Here is an 18,421-nt window from a genome sequence, read left to right as displayed (position 1 = left end):
ACATGATGAGAAACAGAGAAATATTCCATGTAAGCAAAATAAATAGGCAAACAAATTAATAACAATTTCCCCCACCCAAATAAAAATATTTAGAAAACTGTTTCTATTTAGAATCTACTGCAGACCTGCTATTTCCATCAAAAACTTTTTCATTATGTCAGAAAATTGAATTCTGGCAGCAGAGCAGATCACAGAGTGAATCTCTGACTGCTGATGAATTTTCAATGCACTTGTCTTGAATATTCCATACCTGAGACCATCAACTGTCTTGGTGTGGACAACTCAAGACAGTGGATTTTTATTTTTAACTGTCTCCAGTTTATATGTATGAAGAACTAATTTGTGTTTCCAACTGAAATGTCTATTCTTTTCTAAAAATAGTGCTTATAAACCATAGACTGCAAGTGACTGACTGCAAATATGAACTTTCAACCAGAGATGGAAGTTTCATCTATGTATAGAATAATAGAATCATAGAATATTCAAAGTTAGAAGGGATCCCCATGCATTTCCCAAAACTTTCTGCTGAGCACAGCAGTACCTTTGATTTCCTTCTGTTCAATTTCCACTGGCTGCTCTCTGTTCCTAGTCTGTATCTACATGCTGTAGTTGTTAACTGCTGCTCTCTCAGTCCCTATGGAAATGGAAATAAACTGAGATGATATTGAAAGGTTGCTAGGAAACAGTCAGATGATGGTGATGAGGAGGACAGTATCCCTTATTCAGGATATTTCTCTACAGTTTTTCAATCTAGATGGCCTTTGACAATTTATCAATTATAGGTGCTGCTAAAGAATTACATTTTAAAAAAATCAGGAATGCTTTTCCCACCCACACTTAGGAAGACAAATGCAAAATTTTTTTGACAAGATTTTGATGCTTTTCTCAACTGCACATAGAACAACTCTTAAAATTTATTTTAACTCAGGCTGATGGAGAGTGCAGTAAATTATCTGACAAGCTATATAGCACACTTATTATACTTCATATATCTCTTTATAGCATACTCACAATGAATATTTGAGTGCTTTCCAGTAGTGCATTAAGTAATGTGACTAATGCTTGTTACATGTTTATTCTTTCATTCCTCTCCCCAGGGGAAGATGTGTCTACTGTGTAATGTTTTGTTATACAACATATAATGCTTGTCTGACTGTTTGTCTAAATGTTTATGTTGCAGAAGGAAAGGTTAAGAAAATCTAATTTGAACTTGGAAAGGAGGATGGCACTCAACTTGTTCCGGACCTTGCCTCCTGCATGAGTCGATTTCTCAATCTCAGACTGGCCCCAGCAAAAACACTGTTTTCTATTTAATAAGATTTATCGTCCTTGGAAAGGTTTTCCTTTGCCGGTAGAACAAAATCGTCAATCACTCCTTTCATTCTGGGCCTTCAGTTTAGATACCCTGGGTGCTGGTCACAAAAAACCACAGTGTAACTTTAGAATCCAATTCAGTAGCTGTGAGGCTGGAAATCACCCTCTGTAAACCACAGCAGTTGTTTGTCAGCTGGAAGAGCTTGAAATCCCCCACTCCTCACCAGGCTACTACCACAAAGATTGCTCCTCTTGCCACATACCCTTGCTGTGACCTGCAAGGGTGACCAGGATTGACTTTCAGCAACAGGGTTTTCTGATGGCCTGTGTTTTGGGAGCAATGCTTGCTTGTACAGGAAGCTTCTGAATAGGAAAAATACAAGGATTGGCAGCACACAGGCCCCAACAGGAAAATCAGATTGCTGGTGGAAAGGAAAAGAAGGGATTTGTTGTCTGGTTTATTTTGATATATTGCAGAAAACTATTGAAAGAAATACCTTTGCTAAGTTTTCAATACAATGCAGAATTGTTTAATAATTAATGAGATCTGTAGCAAATTTGTAAAAGGGAAGTATAAAAGAGATATTGATTTCAATTTTATCTTTATTTTATTTGTACTCTATAAATTGTAAAATTTCATCATAAAATTCTTACTTCACTCTTTATGGCATTTTTATACTTAAGTTGTATTACTGCCATTACTGTGTATTTTATATTATATTTATAGCACATAATGTTTCTCATAGCAATAACAATGTCTTTCCTGGTAACAGTCAGTATCATAAAGAGTTCTGAAGGTCTGGCATAACTTCTGGAGATGAGCCTTACAGCAATCAGGACCATGTGCACAGGCTAAAACATCTGGAATGGCCATAAGGCTCAGTATTTGCAAAACTGAAAATAAAAGGTTTCAGCAGATGCTAGCAAATTCAGTGAAAAGACTACCTACATGCAGCAATGAGTGGATCAGTGCTCATTAATACATACTGCTCTTATTTGTCTTCATTTTCAGATGGCAAACAGCTTCTCATGGTTTTATGTTGTTTTTTTGGTCTTTTTTCCTTTGCAACTTGCAATTATCTTTAAAACACAAAGGAGAAGGTAATGGATCAATCAGGTTTTTACAACTATTTTTCAGGAGAAAAGTTATGACTACCCTAAGAGATTAACACTTTTTTTCTTCTCTGCTCTTCCTTTAAATTTTAATAGATATTTTAGTTTGTCAAAACTGAATCTGAAATTCTTGCTTTTCTGAAAGGATATAAAAATAAACTTTTGTGTGCTATACTACACTACACTACAGAAAAAAATAATGTGGTTTTTTTTATGTCCTATGTTTATAAAAATATAATCAATGAGATATATAAAGGCAAATTAAGATTCCTTTGCACGCCTTCTTGTACCACTAAATGCATTTTTATGTTGGCAGATGTTTTCCTCTAAGATGGAAGTTTTTCTCATCTCATCAGTAAGTTACAAGTAAATCAAATGATGACAGTGAAGGACCCATCATTCCCTACAGTATAGCAGATGGGTCCCATGGTTTAATTAAATAATGTTGCTGCAGGCACTATGAGTGAACAGAGGTGTTGAAAACTTCAGTGCTACAGAAATCGCTGCCATAGAGCAAATGCAAAAATGGCTACTTGGGGAAATATGTAAGAGGAAAAGTCAAAAGTACTCCACCTTCAAAAAAAAAAAAATTGGAAATCTGCTGCTGTTCTTCTTACCTGGCTGTCCTCTTCTCTGATCCTCCTTTATACTTAACTGCATTCTCATTAGAATGAATAAAAACAAGTTTGTTTCAGTTCTCTCCTGTTTCTCAGTTGATTTATACCAGTTGTAACAACACAAGTCTCAGAGGACTAATCCCATAAAAATCTATCTGCACTGGGGTGTGTTTTACAACAGCCACCTTCAAAATCTTCCTGTGATAGCATCTTTTGTAATGTCTATGTAACATCTGACAGCATCTAAATCTCACATGTTTATTTGTCTATCATCTTTGGGTTAGATTCTTTCATCAGGAAATTTGCTATCATATCTGTCCCAGTTTAAAAAGTAATTAATGATTTTTTTTTTTCCCATTACTATCAGAAAATATTTCTATCTCAGGAAATAAAATTCTCCTTGGTAAATTTTTATAGACAGAAATTTTCTTTCCTTTCATCTAGGTAAAATTTATTCCTTCAGAAAAATGAAGTAACAAGCAATACTATGATGATCTGAAGGAGGTTATTTCTTTTTTAGGAAAAGTTAAGAGGCCTAATAAAGATGAGAATAAGAGGGCTTGTGGTGAATTTTTACAAATACATCATAGTAAAAATGGGAGATAAAAAATACTTTAACTGAAAGGTGACAGCCATTGGTAATTTAATCAATAAATTCTTCAAATATGCTATCATATACCTAATTAAATCATAAAAAAAAATTCTGTTGAGGTTCCAGGTTTCTCTCAGTGCAGCTGAGAACTGGGCTTTAACTTTGGACCTGACTCATGACCTTGTGCTACATAAAAGCCCTTGCAAGAACTCAGTCAAATATTACTCATGATAACATATTTTGGGTTCTTTTCACTTAAGCTTATGAATAAAGAGTTGTCTTATCGGTCCTCTATGTGTTCTTCCTTTCTCCTACACATTTCTCAACATTAAAATGAGATTCTGTCTTTCTAAAAGACATCATAGATTTATGTTATTTATTCAGAAAATTAAAATTTATGCTACAATCGAGTAACATGGAAGTATTTTTTAAATCAACTAAAAACCACATAGAATGGTTCAGCCACAGTATGCTACAAAAAATAAAACTCCTGTGAACCCTAGCAGAGTCCAGAATCCTGGAGTGACAATAGCTGTGAAAAGTAGTAAAATAAAACAACAGGCAGCCTGTTATTTTTCTAAGCTATAAGTTTTTACACAATTTAATGTCAATGCCAGTATTCATGCACACAATTATATTCATGATTGCATGTGGAGACAGTGGATATAATTGAGATGTTAGTGGAACATGTACTCATCAACTGATAATGTCTCAATTTAAAACCTGCACACAAACTGAGTGGGACAATCACAGTCAAGAATTATAACAATGGGGACTAAATATGTAACTGCTGCTACCTGTAAAAAATAGTGATAAAGATGGTCATCAGCACTGTCACCAATTTACTGCATCCCAATTTAGTATTTTCTCTGCAAATCTTCTATTGTATGTATGGGCTTTGGTTTCAATAAGAAGAGGTGTGAACACAATTTCAGATTGCTGGCTAACAGACAGGTATATCTTTTTTGGGTTTGGCTTCACCAAATAATTGCTTTTCCATGCAAAATTCTACAGAAAGTGCTTTACCTGTGCAGCCCAGAAATGGAGCCAGAACCTGCAGTCACTGTCTCAGAAATACTGCTACCATCTTTTACCTTGTGAGGATAGTACCAGTTATCAATGTTCTAGGATTCACCATCACTTCTGGTTTGGGACTTACTAGAGCTCAATGACCTGGATAAACTGGAAATAGTATTGACAGAAATAGGAAATCAATATGAAAATGATCTGGGAAATTGAAAGAAATATGAAAGAGCAGGGAAAAGACAGATAAAAAGGACAGAGAAGAATTAATTAATTAATTTAATGGAAGGATGGAATGGAAGGATATGGGGTTCCAGATAGTAAGAACAAAGTGAAGTTAGCATCAGAATAAAAATTATCTGGTTTTGGAAGATGCTGATGAGTTCAATGAAGACTAATTAAATACATTTCATTGATGAAAATAGAATCTGAAGAAACTTCTGAGTATTTGAACCACTTAGACATGTTTTGTGCTATGAATGAAGGAAAATTATGGAAGGAAGCAACCTTGAACCTGTATTTTGAAAAAGAATAATGATACATTGTCTATAAGCGGTCACATCTGTCCTCAAAACTACTTTTTGCAGAGGACAGCTCAGACAAATCTCAATCTGAGCAGCTCAAACCTAAATTTGAAACAACACAAGAGATAACAGTGCATGATCTGCCAAGTATCATTCCATACATGTGTATTGTTCTTGCTTTTTCATTGTTACTTTTTGTGCAAAAGGCAGATGGATGAAATATGTATAATTTCTAAGAACCAGCTCTGGGTTTAGGGTCTTGTAAAAGCTATGTTAAATCAAATGCATCGAAGGATTAGGGCCTGGAAAGTTGGGAAGCAGAACAAGTATCAAGTTTCTAAATATTGCCATTAAATAGGAAATACATATGCAACTAGACCATCTAAATTTATGTACCAATTACAAGCAGTATTTGCATGCTTAGCTGGCTTTCCTCAAAGGCTTACCCACCTCTTTTTATGCTCCCAATTACACAGACAATTGCTATTATTAGGCAAGCAGTGCAGATGAATCTGAATTTTGCAGAAAATTCATTTTGCAAAAGGAAGGAGAAAAATATTGTTGGCAAGGGTTAGGTTGTTTCATTCTGTATCAAACAATAGCTTCTCCAGGTTTTGAGGAGTACTTATCCTTCCTTTTGTCACATATCTAACGTGGAATTCAGGTTCCTCTAAAACTGAAATCTTAAGTTATTAAAATACATGGAGTCTACCATGACCTTGCTACCATGCTAGCAAAACAGGTTCTTTGGGAACATTCTGCTGCAGAAGATACTGAAAACTAAGTAATAAAGATGCCTTTTTTTGTCTTAGTTTTTGTTTATCTTTATGCTATAATAAAACAAGACTATAAGTTATTAACCTAAAACTATGTGCTAATCACCGAAAGTTTGGCAATGTAGAACAGAGATATTTATGAATGGGAATATATCTTATAATATTCTGCATAAGATGTGATTGCTTTCATTTCAAGTGAACTGGGGATGACTTCTATAAAGCATGGTAAAATAAAATTTCAGGGCACTTTGTAGTAGATATTTGCCTGTTAAAGAGTTTTTTTTGGTCTGTTTACCTGTTTTAGACTATGTATTTTTGTTGGTTTATTTGAGGAGCTTCTCCTCACAAAAAGATGATCTTCAGAGCCATCACATGGCATGTGGGGGACAACCAGGGGATCAGGTCCAACCAGATGTTGTGCCAAGGGAAACTTAGATTGGGTATCCTAAAAAATTCAGTCATGGAGAGGGTTGTTAAGCATTAGAAAAAGCTTCCTGGGGAAGTGGTAGAGTCAGACTCTGGGGTATTTGAAAGACATGCATCTGTGGCATTTAGGGACATGATTTAGTGTTGGACTTGGCAGTGCTGGGTTCATGGCTGGACTTGGTGATCCTAGAGGTTTTCCAACCTACACAATTCTATGATTCCATTACGTACAGCAGTGTTTCCATTTGCTCAGAGAAATTGTGCTATTGTAATTTGGGTCAAAGATGATGGACTCAGCTCCTACTGTACTTGATAACCAAAAAAGTGTGTTGCCATTCTGCTGTAACAGACTAAAGCAGAACTCCACCATGTGTTAACTTGAAACTTATGAGCACTTGCAAAGCAACATTAAAAGTTAAAAAGTGGAAATAATTTGTAGTATTTTCATACTTTCTTCTTTGGAACAGAGCAAACAGCGTGGAATTTCCCTGAGGAATGGTGGTGGTTTCTTGGCACTTCCAATCAAAATAAGTTTTTTATTCAATAGCAATTGATAAGACAGCTATCAGCTCTCTGGCTAATTTTCCCTGCTTATTGTTGTATTTATGTTAGCTTGACTTGTTCCATTTTTCATTGCCAACATCTTTTCAATCAATTTTTATGCTGTACATTCCGCTGTGCTTTGTTTCCTGCTGTATTGTGAACTTTGCAGTGAAAATATATTATAATACAAGAGATGGAGAAAGCAGCCACAGGAAGCAGCCAAGACAATAATACAAAAAATCTATATTAAGCCAGCTGTTATGTTTGACTTCCTCATGCAGGAAGCCCTGGAGGAAGAAGTGAGAAGGCTTAGTTGAGAACAATAAGTTTGGCGTTCTTGCTATATGTGCCTTTCCATGACATCCCAAATATTTCTCCTTATCATTCCCTGCTAAATAACTCAACACTCCAGTCTTATTCCTGCTGTAAAAAGCCCTAATCAGTAGCAGAGGCATCTATGCCTCCTGGGCCACATAGATGCAAATTCCCATTTTGGTGCTGACCACCGCTTGAAATGTGTCTTGATTTTGTTGTTCTCAAATCTAGCCATCACACAGGCTTTCAATATTTGGGAGCACAGAGCTATGCCAGGCCTGCTCACAAAAAGGGAAAGAAAAACTATTTCTTAGAACAAGAAAAATGTTACCAGTCACTTGACAGTCACGTCTACCTATCGTAAGCACAAACCCCCGTCCCCAGGAGCCATGCCTTACATTAATCATCCTACATTATGCAGCCATTGGGTACAGAGATGATGAAAGTTGTGCCCTTTGCGAGGTTGTTATTGACAAGTTTCACTGTGCCTCTGTGATGAACAGCTCTTATTTTTCTTTCCTCCCACACATGTTTCTAGGCACACAAAACAATATTTAGCCTTTGCGGTATGTCACAGATTCAGCTATGATTCTTTGGTAATTAGACACTATTAGTATTTATTTATGCCCAGTTTTATTGGGTTTGAATATCTTTGCTTAAGTATGCCTTATGCAGCAATTATTGGTGTTCTCTTCAAACCACCTATAATTCAGTTTCTTTCCTTTCTGTGCTTACATAAAATACTATAAGCATCTTCTTTAGGTAAACAGAAAAATGTGCAGAATGTATCATTAGCTGGGATATAGAAAAATGAAGTGTTCCTGCAGAGTAACTAGTTTTGATTATGCCTGCTTTTCCCCCACATTTTTCAATCTATTTTCAGCTCTTTTCTCATAGGCACGAGGGATTTTACACTGTAATAGCTTCTTCGCTATCCTCAGAGGAAATAAAAGTGATAACAGACTTTTCTATTAAGCAAGCAGTGAAGTCAGTGTGCTGACAAGATGTTAATTTTTTTCAAGTTTCCTCATTTATTTTTTCTAACGTCACTTCATTGAAGATAATTGGCCTTGTAGTTTTAAGCTCAGATGGCAATTGTGTTGTCACTTGTTTTCTCCATTTAAAATATTTGTAAATTCATCCACTGATACTTCAAACATTTATGCATTTTTCACATAGGATTATTATACACTTAGATTTTATTAATTTTAAAAGGATATGCTGTATTACTCCTTCAAAGTAATGCCAAATCATTCAATTATGTCCTTAAATGTAGCTTTTCTCATTTTGGAAGAAAGCCAGTTTCCCACCCTTTGCTTTCTTCCTCACTGTCCCTGCCCTCTATTTCCAGTGGTCATGAAAAGACATTTTCTTTCTCGACTGCTTCAACATTGAGTGCTCCTCTCTTGTTAAAAAAGTCAAGCATTTCCTACTAAAACTTAAACTGACATTTTTATTATACTGCTGATTCTGCTGAGTGAGAAGACCTTAGACAAAGGGCGCTTTTATAAAGGAACTATTCACAGGAGGCTCTGTGCTTCTCAGGGATGGGAAAAGCTTTACCTAGTGACAACTAAGGGCAGCAAAACAGAACAAAACAGAATGCCCTAACAGAGCCTCAGATTTCCCAAGTTGAAAGACTGGTTGTAGGCTGCAGCATTGACCCTTTAAAGGTAGGAGATAATAAAGCTGAATATCAAACAATAAAAAGAAGGTGTGTCCAGAGAGATGATGTAATATTTCCTCTGTTTTTAAGATCATGTCATAAAAAAAGACACAGAACAAGGAAGACTGGAAATGTCATAAGTGCAGAAGAGACATTAGGCAGACAGTTCTGATAGTAAGAACTGCAAGACTCAAATGAAGATGAAAAAATTAGTGCCTTTGCTAATAATTTAAAAGTTAGAAATCACTATTTTGCTTAATTCAGTACCCAAATACAGCCCCCACCTCGAGCTAATTTGGCTGCTTACTTAGGATTTAAAAGAAACAATTCTCTACCTGCCATATTTGGCTTTAAATAGAGCCATTTTATTATTTATTAATTTTGGACACATTTAATTATATAGAGTTATGTGCTGTTGTAAGGAGCTCAAGGATAAAATTTCATAGGGTCAAATACCATCCCTTGTTTGGCCATTTCCCTCTTGTTCTGTTTTCCTCAGCCGCTCTGAACATTTTCCTCATACTCATGAGCAGGACACAAGAATTACAGCCTTCAGTATGATAATTCCTACACCAGATCATGAACAGATTTTCTTAAATATATTTGAAGAGACAGTATTTATTAAATTTTATGGAGCAATGAAAATTGTTGGGGTTCCTGAATTGGGAAGGTCTTTTGAAGCCCATGATTGGACTCCATATACTGCAGGTCCCTACAGGTTTGCTGTGGAGTATTTAGCTAATCAAGCTCTGTGCATGCCAAGAGAACAGACTTCATTTTAAACTGGCAGCAGTCCATACCTACAGACATGAAAGAAGGGTATCTATCTAAGTGGAAATTATATATAGTCCTATTGCCTGACAGTGCCCACTTCCATGTTTTCTTAAAGATGAACAACCCACTTTGAGCAAAAAAACTAATTCAACTATTCCCTTTGAAAAAGAGAAATAAGGAATACATACAAAGCAAGGTAGCTAGCAAGCAATCATTTTTAAATATTTGAAATAAGTGTCATCTCATTGATGTCTGGACGGAAAATGGAATTATCATATAAGTTATGATCCCATTCTCAGAAGTGGAAAGGCCAAAGGGAAAGTGATTTTCTTTGTAGAAGGAGGTAGCCTGGGTGATACTGCCATAAATGTCATGGATTTGGACATGACCACTTGCTGCCAGTCACACCAGTCTTATTTTTATTTTTAGCAAAGTCCAGCTCAGTCTTTTCAAGCACTTAATATGTGACTACCCTCATAAGGAGGCTTTGGATGGAATTTGGGGGAAAATTGCACCTCAATAATTCAAAAATCAGGCTGCATAAACCATGCTTTTTGCACCTGTCTTAGTAACTATCACCAGTCCCTTAGAATTTCTATTAAAATCTTTAATTTTTACAGATGTGTTTCCCTTTCTTGCTAATTTTAAAAGTAACTTCTATTTCTCTAACTGGAAATACATTCAGAAATAATTTGTGTAATGCAGACATTGTGCTTTCAACAATTTATCTGCAGTGGCTGTTGCAGTCCTCAACATTTCTTTTTCCTTCTCTGTCTTTGCTCAGCATAAAAGGGTTTTATTTAATTTTGCTGTCTTTAACTATTTCCTTTATGACCCTTCTCTGGATGAACATTTTCACTTTGTTACATGCTGCTGTTATTTCTAGTCTTTAAAAAAAGCTTTATTCCCTGCATCTTAGCACAACTTGGGGAGATCATTAAATCACCCATTCTGAATGATCAGTTCACCATAATTTCTTTCTAAAGATAAAAATCTTTAATCATAGAGAGAAAAATCCTCTTGGACATAAAGTTATCATTCATTAAAAAAGTTTCTCTCAATCTTGTTAAAAACACACACAAACCAACCCAAAACTTCCTGAGGCTGGGTTCACAAGGAAATGCTCCCTCCTTGAGGAAATGGCAATGCAGGCATGTTCATAATCATTCAACTACAGTAAAATTTGAGGAGTCCAGGATTAACTACAGACAACTGAAAAGTCACATCCCAAACTTATTTTTATTCACTACAAATTCTGTGCCTTGAAATAAAGCCAAGGTAACACATATTTACTCTCCCAAATCTCAGATAAAGTGTAAGAAAATGTTCATTCTTTTAAATATTGAAATTCTATTTATTCTTCTTTATCAATCAATGGAGTTTAAATATTTTTAGGAACACAGCCTGTGTAAATAAGCAGAATAAGTTTCCTCCACTCCAAAGGAACTTGTTAAGGAACTGTTTTAGTTTTTTTAAATGATGTTATTTGTATAGATATTAAAGTTCTAAATGTGGAATAAAAAAATAGATTCTTAATCATTAGTGCAATAATTTCACCCAGAAAGATGTCTCATATTTAGTATCACAGCAAGAGCTTTTTATACTGCCTCTAAAAATATATGCTGAACTGTGTTTAATTACTTTCTTAAATAAATAAAAATGATTGATGCTGTAAAGAGATAGTAAGATTCAAAAACAGAATAAATTTGAAGTGCCAATAAAAAAATAGATTATGCTGACCATACTGAAGCAATTTTGTAAAATTAGCATTAAAGATCTAATGATATGCATGCAGTTTCACATTATTTAAAATAAATATATGTATAATCAGCATAATTCAGTTTCATTTAGCATCACTACGAATCTATATAAAGAAAACCTATTTTTTTAGATCCAATTTACTCATCTTGACACAGTTTTAAAAATTAAGCTCATTACCAAGTACTGAAATTTACTGCTTTTACCAAGAACTGGCAAGTTCTGGAGAATGGACTGATAACACTACAGTGACCATAATGGACAGAAATCAAATTGCATTGAATGCAACACTTGAGGTCTTTTAAACATCCTTTTAAACAAGTATGACAAATGCCAATGGTGGAATCTTATGGGATGAGGTTTTCTTTTATTTGGGCAAAAAAAAATACATTTCCTAAATTAGAAAAGAGTTTAGAAAACAATTTTATTCAGGAGGTGTGAACAGCGTATGCTCAGGATTTCTCAGAGGACAGGTGTTACAGAACTCCTTTAATTTCCTTTGAAAGCAGGGTTTTTTCTGTGGTGTCTGTGAAGAAGGAGATCTGTTTTTATTCCAGATCTTCCAAGCCTATTTTGGAAGCCTTTCACGGTGTTGTGAAGGACTGTGAGGTTGTCTCCCTTTATTCTTGTGGTAAGTTCCCTGTGACAGTTCCCCAGCTGATGAGAGGTTGCAGACAAGCCTGGAGGGTACCCAGGGAGCTGTGCTGGCTGCTGCAGCCCAGCATTTCCAGCTTCACAGCAGCAGGGAGGAGCAAATCCTTAGAACACCATGGATTGTTTATTTCTCTGGATGCTCCAACACATCTGTGATGTTCTGACCTTGCACAAGGCAACTGGGTCATATACAGAGCAGTGGGAGTGATGCTGTGAAGGTGTTCCCTGGAGGCCTGATGCTTGTTCCAGGTGTTTGTGAGGCTCCCTAAATGCAAGACTTCTAATCTGAAACAACAGGAAGAGCGCGAAGCGAAATAACATTTCCTTTAATACTACATGCCAGAGCTTAGAGCATAATTGTGTTAACTGCAAACCTCAACTAGCAATCCAGATGATAAAACGTTCCAAAATACATATCCAAAGTGAATATTCTCTGAAGTCTGTGCTCCAGTATTAATCTTCTCAAACTCATCCAGTGACATAAGAGCTGGCTCTTAAGGGTGGTAACCCAATGCTCAAAATTCTTCAAGGACTTTCTCAGTCTTGTACCAAAAGTAAAAGAGTGACATCCATCTAGAAATCAATATATATCTGCATAGGACTAGAGGACTGTGATCCCTAAGTCATGTAGAGGATACACTGGTGGCCTACAAAGTAGTTACGTATCACAATAAATAAATTGAATTGAGGGTTTCCATTTCCAAAACCCATTTGTCAAAAAGAAAAAAAAGGAAAAAAGTTCTGTGAACTAGACCCCTTTTTAATAAGACTGTAAGAAAAACCCAAACCAAAATCAAACACAGTGTGACCTAAAATTCAATAACCTAAAGCAAACCAGAAGTTTTCCTGAAAATTTTAGAAACAAAATGCTGTATTTCATAGGGCCATTAAATGACTGATGTTATAATTCTTTAGAATACTGTGCTCTAGAATGTAGTCTGAGATTAAAATTCAAAATGAAAATTATTATTGTTTGTGAGTATTACCAAGGAAAATAGGAAAACACATTAATTTCTAAAATTATACATTAGATAATATATTTAATCTGTTACAGAACAATGTTGATAATACATGAAGAAAATCCAGATGCTTATGGAGTTAACAGTTCCTAAAACATAAATAATACATAAAGCTAAATTTCAGATACAATCTTTTGTGATTAATGATAAAAGAAATTACTTAGTAAACATGAAGTGTTAAGTGATAGAATTACTACTACCTTTTTTCTTTGGCAAAACTCAAACAAGAACCTCTCCTGTGAAAGTGGACAAGCATCAGATACAGAAGATATTAAACAATGCCTCCTCTGTCCATATGGAGAGCCCAGAATGGATGTTGGCAGCATGCAGCCAAGGACCTGAGTACTTTCCAAGGGAAAGTGATAGTCAGAGGAACAGTTTCCAAGAAGTGGCATATACTCATGGTGCAGCAGACCTTTAGTTCTTTGTACAACTGATTTAGTTCTCAAAACTGCAGTAGAAAAGTGTACAGTATTCTGTCCCCCACCCAGCTATTTTTGTTACAGTCACACCTTTCTCCCACTGTTTTCTTGAGGTATAATTTAAACCTGCATTCACTCATGCTTATAAAACCTACAGCAATTTCTGCTGGAGAAAAATAAAAAACACAGATGGAAATACTTGACCATCTTGGAACGTACAGTAGAGTAGGTGAGATTAATGAAGCAGTAATATATAAAGAGCAAGCCCTAATGAGGAAGTAAAATATGCAGAAAATCAAAGGCCTAGTGTAGAGCATTATGTTTATCAGAAAAAGCAGCTGCTCTGGGAGAGCTGCAGCTCACGACATCAAATCACAGTGAGTCATCATCACCAATTCCCCACGCCCTACCCCATAACCAAAAAACACACAGGCTAACCAAAGGCTCAAGCATAAGGCTTCTCTTCAGTTATGAAGCAAGATGAACAGTCAAGGGGACTACTAGTTTGTGAAAGATTATAATCCCAGCATTAGTTATTTCCATGCTGATTACTCACCCTGATTTAAATTCCCACAGTGAGTAGGCACACTGGTGTCAACAGTACTACCTGCTCAGGTACATGATCATCCAACTATGGGAAATAAATTTGGATTAGGATTCACCAAGGTTAAGATAGTTCAAATTACATATATCAAAAAGACAATTTCTTAACAGGTTGCCTATGAAAACTATTTTGTATAGAAGTGGACTGATTTTATTCCTGCTGTCCTTCCTTTTGTTACAAGAAATGAAACTTCTATAAGCCAAAAAAATTGCCTTTATTTCTGCACAACTTCATAGTCCTGACAAGGGTCAAGAAAAATAAAATTACTAAAAAATGTGTCAAATTACATAAAGAGTATGTATAAAGTAGAAAAAAAGCCCGTCTCATTTTTGAAGCACAGTTTTATCCAACTTCAGTGTACTCACTCAAATTCATTATCACTCTCCAGGCTCCACCTGAATTACCCCAGTAGCATAGATTTTTTTGTAGAACTGAAAAAGAGCTCAAAATAGTAGCTCAAATGAGATGAGACTATGAGGTGTTCCCAAAAATTATGTGAATCAAAAAGAAAGACACATGAATGCTTTTAAAATATGCTTTACTTTTTTTTTTGTTCCATTTGTTTGGGTTTTTTTCTTACAGGATGCCTTTTGAAGATATTGTCTACATTCATGATATTTAGAAAGTAAGGATTCAGAAACACATCATCCTTCATCATGCTCTGGTTACAGATATGATTACTTTGATTAACTTCTATCTACCCTCATCCTGTCACCTGAAAATTATAATTTCTCTGATCCAGAAGTTCAATTTCTCACATTAGTACATGCTCATAATTTATTTTGTCATTGAGGTTAAAATATCTAGTGTAACCTAAATGCTTTATATGGTATCTGTTTGCTAACAGAACTGAGAAGACAATAATATGCTTAGAAAGGTAGCTAGAAAGGTTTTTGCATAAAAAAGTATACTATTACTGTGTGTGTATTTCTAGCTTTCTCTCTTTTTTATTTTTTCCCTGTCCAGTGGCATTTGAGGTTTTCATGCAGGGCTATAATTTTCTAAGTTGGAGCATTAAGAGAAAAAAATCATAGAATATATCACAGAATAATGAGATTAGGTATCACCAGCCCTCTCATGTGCCCATAAGCGGTAAGAAAACTATGCAGTGAATTTTTAGGAGTAGAGTCAATGTAAAGATATTGCTGCTATAAAACCTGTTCTAGTTTCATTATTTTGTGTGCTTGTTACTTTTAAATCAGAAGTCCATTAAGAAACCAATGTGAATGTGAAAGAATGAAAGTCAGCTTTCTGCTCCAAGAAGCCAGAGCTGGATCTCACCCCTGCTGTCTCCATGCTTTTCTCCTGGTGCAAAGGCAGCTCAGGGTACAGGTTCACATGCTCGGGCTGTCCTGACAGTTCTCAGGGAGGAGCACCAGCAATTCCCTGGGAGCAGGACAGCTCCCAGCTCATCTCTGCTGAGAATGACAGCTGTAAATTTAGCTGAGCTCTGATTTGATTGGTTTAGGAACCCCTTACACACAGATTGTCATTTCCTGACCTAGAAGTACTTTTAGGTGAAACAACAGAGTTATATTGTGACAAAGAGTAGTAAACCAAAACAGAGACCAGTCTATTCAAATGTAGATATTTTTCTTGGCAAACATAGATTTGATTCTATCCAGTCAAAATACTTTCTCTTGCAAAACCCTATGAAGCACTAATACTACAAGGTCTAACTTAAATGAAATCTATTCAGCTGGTAAAATGATAATAACTGTACAGAAAGCCAGCTTTCAGCAAAATTGCAGTTTTATCCTCCATAGTCTTGCAGTTCTAAAAGAAGTATTTATATATCATGAAAATCTTCAGAAAATTTTATTTGGAAGGGCACTGTAAGCATTTATTGCAAAATTTAGGTTGTGTATTTTGATTTAGGAGTAACAACATGCACTTGTCTACTAGCATTCAGCTTGAATTCATTAACAAAAAATAACAAAAGGACTTTTCCATAATTTATTTAAGTTGAATTACTCCTCTGGAACTGAATATCATGATGTTCTCACTTTTTTCCTTCTTGACATGTTCTTTAATATAGATGTGCATACATGTAGAAATCGGAGGATGAAGGAATGATTGCATTGCTTCTCAGGAGAGCATGTACTCTGTAGCAGCAAATAGCTTGTACAAGATGTATCTAAGATGTTTCTGAAGGTTTGTGGTGGTCTGTCCAAAACCAAGTTAGAAACTGAAACAACGTGGTAATCTGGAAGAAACTTGCTAAATATGTGGACTTTTCTAGTCTGCTTGCTATTAAAAAATTTCCCAATGACTTTTTGCATTCTGCCAGTGAATTAGGCTGGTTTCAGCAGTGTTTCTTTACACAGTGTGCAGTGCTGCATGAACACAGCTGTGCTGCTCCACAACGGCTTCTGTGCTGGCAGCTCAAATATCTGTGTGCCACAGTCCTTCACTTTCCCAACTGCAGGGGTGGCACAGCAAGCTCATCTGGCTCCTTTCCTGCTCTCTACACATCAACCACACTGGAAACTGAAAGTCTTGTAGAAGTATAATTTATAGTCTTCAGTAATGCCATCATATTTTAAAAAGAAGTCTCTATGGTACATATTCTCCATGGGACTCACTGAAGCCCCTCTCTAGTGCTAAATAGACTCTCTCCTTTATAGAGGGAGGGAGTCTAAGAGACAGGTCCAGAAAGTGCAGTGAATTGCCCTCTTGGGATGGCTTTCTCTCAACTAACTACAGAACTCTGGAAGGTTAGCTGAATTCTCGGTGGCTAAAGTTACCTGAGGGAAAAATCCCTCATGAGTGCATTTTGAACCTCTTCAGGCCCACAACTTTGGGTCAATTACATATAACATTACAAGTAAGATCATGACCCTCAGTGATAGAATAGTGCTAGAAAAGATGGGAAGGTACAGAAGATGAGAAAGGTGCAGATTACTAGCAACAAAAAGGAGGAAAAAAATCCTGGGATTAAAATACTTAAACCTAAAATTTAAGTGGCTTCATATGGAAGGTTAGGCTGTCTTTCAAATTAATTAAATACTTAACTGACAGAGGCACACCTCTATCTTAACTCACAGACTTTAAAGAAAACTCAGGGATTTCGAAATGCAAATATTTAAAGTTGGCTTTCCCACAAATATTAATGTGCACTCAATCCATAGCTGAGGATTTGACTCTAGCAGGAAACAATGACCATTCTGGCATATCTGTGCTTCAGAAAAAAAAGATAGATTTTGCAGAACTCACAGAGACATAAACCCAAGAATAATCTGAAAGATTAACACATTGCGGAATAGATATATTCTAGTCATTGGACTGTAAATCCAGGAAAAAACACAAGTAATAATTGGTCTATCCAAGAATTACACATGTAAAAATGAAGCTACACATTATAATCAGAAAAATAACATTTTCCAACTTTTTAAAACTTACATAGATACCTTTTTTTTGCATGAAATCACATTGTACTGGGTTAGAGGAAGTTGTAAAAGGTCAATGCATGAAGGCAGTTTACTGCCTGCCTACCACCAACAGATTGCAGATATTTTTGCAGACATTGACAAAATAAATATTTGGGAAATTCTAATGATCTTGTCAACTTAATCCTGCTTCAGAAAGGTTTTCTTCTAAACAGGGAATAATAAATGCCAAGGATTTGTTTTCTTCCATTTTCCATATCAGGGAAGATTTACCACAAACATTAGAGTTTTCTCTGGAATTATATCTGTAATTTGAAAATTCCTCAAGGAGCATTAGGAACTATGAATGCCTAGCTGAATTTGAATAAATTATATTTTTAAGGACATCAGCAAATCAGTTTTAATGCTACAGAAACCTATGTAAAATAAAAATGTAATAGTTATATTAGATTAAGTTGAATCATCAAATTAATCCAGAGGTGATTTCTGGGACACAGGACCCATGAAGACTTAAAAGTCTTCAATAGGAGAAGCAACTGGTAAAGGACTGGTAAAGCCCTTTTGAGTAAATAGTCTGTCAAAATGGACTATTTACGGGAAGTGATATCAAGTTTCATCTGAAGCCTAATTCCCTTAACTAAAACATTAACTTATTCATTTGAACATTAACTTATTTTATGCTTTTGCCATTTGAATACCTTCTGACAATAAATGGTGACAAAGTGGTGAAGTAATAATGGAAAGCTATATTATCACTCACTCTATCTCCTACTTGAAAGGAGAGAGATCTTTAGTTCCCCAAACTGGATACTAAGATCTTGCTCTAAAATGTTACATTTACAAAATGTTTCAATTATTAGTACCTTCTTGTATTTCTAAGTGTTGCTTTTTA

At 35.6% G+C, this 18,421-nt stretch overlaps 1 protein-coding gene across 7 annotated transcripts in view; it reads right to left on the bottom strand.

The window, feature by feature from the left end:
- Positions 1-18,421, bottom strand: part of FUT9 (fucosyltransferase 9) — a 105,391-nt gene that overhangs the window by 73,862 nt on the left and 13,108 nt on the right. The window lies entirely within an intron of this gene.

This window comes from Agelaius tricolor, unplaced genomic scaffold (genome assembly GCF_023055355.1).
Source record: "Agelaius tricolor isolate 1412-34295 unplaced genomic scaffold, bAgeTri1.0.p SCAF_1, whole genome shotgun sequence".
Classification (NCBI taxonomy): domain Eukaryota; kingdom Metazoa; phylum Chordata; class Aves; order Passeriformes; family Icteridae; genus Agelaius; species Agelaius tricolor.
Note: the sequence above shows the minus strand (reverse complement) of the source record. Positions and strands in the feature narration are given on the sequence as shown.